Source organism: Pteropus alecto, unplaced genomic scaffold, assembly GCF_000325575.1.
Source record: "Pteropus alecto unplaced genomic scaffold, ASM32557v1 scaffold14, whole genome shotgun sequence".
Lineage (NCBI taxonomy): Eukaryota > Metazoa > Chordata > Mammalia > Chiroptera > Pteropodidae > Pteropus > Pteropus alecto.
The window spans coordinates 11214299-11218354 of record NW_006436810.1 but is presented as its reverse complement, the minus strand read 5'-3'; the positions used below and the strand labels follow the sequence as shown (position 1 = coordinate 11218354).

At 32.6% G+C, this 4056-nt stretch overlaps 1 pseudogene; it reads left to right on the top strand.

Moving 5' to 3' along the window:
• Nucleotides 1–3740: 3740 nt before the first annotated feature.
• On the top strand, nucleotides 3741–3859 carry LOC112481350 (annotated as a pseudogene).
• The last annotated feature ends 197 nt before the right edge of the window (nucleotides 3860–4056 follow it).

Below are 4056 nucleotides of genomic sequence, written 5' to 3'. Positions count from 1 at the left end.
AGAAAAAAATATATACAGCCTAGGTATAGACTTTATTTTTTAGAAATATAGTGAATATTTGATTTTTAAATTTTAAAGATAATTCTCTGTCAAAAATATGACGAGACATAATTAACTTACTCTATATTTAAATTTTTTATTAATTCAAATAGTTATATACAAATGACCAACAGGTATATTAAAAGATGCTCAATATCATAATATCATCAGGGAAATGCAAATCAAAACTACAATGAGACCTTACTTCACACCAACTGAGAGGGCTATTTCATATATATGTGTGTGTGTGTGTGTGTGTGTGTGTGTGTGTGTGTGTGTGTGTGTATGTGTATATATATATATATATATATACACCCACTGAATAGAGAGTTGAATGATAAATGAGATTTCAAATTGGCCATCATTTCTTGAGGCTTGGCGCTAATAAAGCATCAACTCTATTTTTGCTTAGTGTGATGAGTACACTTCTTCACTAGTTCTTCAAGAAAAAATTATGAAATTTGAAAAAACAAATCAACATTTATGTGAAGTCTGAATCAATTTTGAATGTGAATGTTTTTATAATGCAAATGCCGATCCCTATTTTAAAGAAAAAGGAAGATGTATAGCCACTTTATCAAAATTATCCATCTCATCCTTATCTATGTCCTCAATTGGCATCAGTTTTGTCTCCACCAATGAAGACAGTGCATCCTACAGGCAATCTCCATGATTTTACTCACTGTTAAAATGCTTCCTAATTCAGCTTTAAAAAGAGAAGAGCTAGCTCATTCTATTTAAATAAACCCTAGTTTATTATAGGCAATGAGATGATCAAATAAAAGCCCAGCTGAATCTTAGTAACAGAAGAGATAAATTCATTTATTTTGTGCACTTAAATGAAAGCTGTGTCAGCATATGATAGTACTTTAATAATACTAATCTTGATAATCCATTATATTTTTATAACAATTCTATCATTCTTTCTGTTAGACATACAAGTAGATTTGTTAATCCATGCCAGATTAAGAAAACAAAACAGAACGTTTCTTTTCAAGATTAATAAATTTTCCCTTGCGAGTTTTGTAATTAAAAAACAGCATGTAACACTAATCACATAAAAATAAATACTGTTCTAATTTGATTATACATAAACACAATCCCTCCCTCAATTTCATCTAAGAAGAGTAACCAGAAATTTTACCTCTATTTGTTGATTAAGGTAGAGGTACTGTGTTAGAAGGATGAGACTTTCTATTCCTATTGGAATTTATTCTATGAACAAAACAAACTCAATAATAATTTAGTGTAATGTATAAGAATTAATGAGTACTGTTTCTTTCACAAATCTATTAGTCACGTCCTGATCAAATGACAGTCTAAGTATTCCTCATTTATTAGAATTAACGAGTTCCTGAAAATTGACTGGATAATGAATTTTTAGATAGTGGGTATCTCTATGCCATTCATTTAAATAGGAAAAGCAATAATACATTTACAATCTATGCAAAACCCCAAATTTCTTCACATATCTTAAAAACACTCAAAATACCTATGTGAAAATCCACAAAGGAGTTGTAAAACACAAATTATCTAATTACTTCTCAATGAATGAACTTCAGTGGGTATTTTTTATTTTTTTGCATGGCACGATACTGTACACAGTATCAAACACAAATCCAGTCTAAGCTGCAACAAATATATGCCATTACTAAAATGACTACTTCATTTCAAACACAAATTTCATTAGTTTTGAGTGTGAGTGGTATGTATTAAAATTACACCAGGACGACAGCCATAAACTGTAATGAACAGTCATCCAATTCCAACATTAGTAAGAACCAAAACAGCATGAAAAGCATAAATAAGAAATTCAAAGAACAAAATAACACCAAGTAGAAATGCTACTTAGCAATGGAGGAATTGCTCAAATGAGATTTGGTGACAAGGTGATAGAGATGAAAAAAATGGTCACTACGCATGTCAGTGGCAGGTTAGGGTTAGGGCATGCATGTGAGGGAGCCAGAGCCACACAACAGTAAATGCTAGAGGTTCATCAATCACCAATACGAGAAACCTACGTACTCAAGACTCATGACACCTCCAAGAATTCTCACAGCATAAGACCAGCTTGTCATTGCATTTTTTTTTTAATGTGGTGTATTTGCTCATGTTATGATTATACTCACTAACAAGATCTTTTTTTTCCCCCTGTATAACCTAAAATTTCAACAAAATTTTTGGCAATGATTTTTGTCAATTTTTGAATCAATTAGCTATTTTTTATGGTTTTGAAAGGTTTTATAAGATGAAGGTTTCGTGTAATACAGAAAATAATAAATTTATACTAAGGCTGAACATTTGCCTTATTTCTCAATGACAAAAGTAAACTGCTGTTTTGTGTTCGATTTACATTTGGTTAGAGATATTCTACAAAAATCTGTTAAAATGATTTACTCTTAGTTAAAATATGACATGCCACCTTGTCTTCTATCCAGAAAGAGGGTAGTCATTTAAAGGTATTGGGTATTTTTAAATGCTATTAGTACTTTATAAACAACATGGCTTAATGCTGATCATTTAATAACTGATGACAAGAAATATCATTGAAAAATCTTCACAATTCAGTTCAGATTATTTCTATCCAAACCAATTCTCTGTAGGAAGTGATGCCAAACAATAACACTACTAAATATGATGGGATTGTTTTCAAGCAATCTTATTCAGGAATGATATTTTAGTTTTTTCAATTGAATATAGCAGAAATTGATTAAATTTTTCTCAGTGCCTGCGGTGCAACAGCTCAGCAATAATTTGCTAAAGGTCTGTTGTGGCTCTTAAGAAGGCATTTTATTTAACAACAAATGTGTAAAATTGATGTTCTAGCATTTCCTGTAGCTTTAAGACATGCCAATAGAGAAAACTAGAAGAGAGGGCAATGATTAAAAAGAAAACTGTATGATGTTTTCAACTGATTTAGACCATGCTAACTAAATATTATCACCTTGAATTAACCAATGAGGCTTTTACCTCTCAAGCTATCCAAATAATCAGTCTGACTCTCAATATCACACTCCTTATACATGTTATTATGCACCATACCTTTCTGCATGATGTAAGGGAAGGTGTGTGAACTGAACTGTCTCTCCCCCAAAATTTATATGTTGAAATATTAATCCTCAGTACCACAGAATGTAAACTTATTTAGTGATAGGGTCTTTAAAGAGGTGATTAATTTAAAGTCATCAGAGTGGGCCCTAATCCAAGAGTCCTTTTAAAAAGAGGAAATTTAGATACAGACACGTACAGAGGAAAATAATGTGAAGACACAGGGAGAAAACAGCCATCAACAAACCAAGGAGAGAATCCTAGAACAGATCCTTTCCCTGGGCCTTCAGAAGGAATCAACCCTGCTGACACTTTGATCTTGAACTTTCAGCCTCTAGAATTATGAGAAAACCAATTTCTGTTGTTTAAACCATCCAATTTGCATACTCTGTTACAACAAACTAATACGTAAAGTAAAGCAACATTCGTATACTTAAAACAGTGCTAAAATGTATCCAATAATGAATATATGACATAAATCCAGGTAGGACAACTCATCTCTAAAATAAAACTAAATATAAAGCGTTGCAAAAAGGATCTCTGTGGTGGAAGTTGAACCACATTAACACAGAGAATCTATGAGTGACCAAAGGATCAACTAGAACACAGAGATAAAGATATGGTCAAAATAGAGGATCAAAAATAAAGATAGGGTCTATGGCCGTGCCACCCTGAAAAAGCCCGATCCCGTCTGATCTCGGAAGCTAAGCCGGGTCGGTCCTGGTTAGTACTTGGATGGGAGACCATCTAGGAACACCAGGTGCTGTAGGCGTGAAAAATTAAAAATAATAAGGGATTGTAAGCTGAGAATTTCCTTGCAATTTGTGAGGTCAACCAAGGGTTGCCTCGCCTGAAAAGGAAAGGAAAGAAAAGAAAAGGAAAGAGAGAGACATCAGTGATTACATTTGAGTAGGCAAGAGGAGAAGATAAAATTGAACTTAAAATGAATAGAATGTTTACATTTTGAGA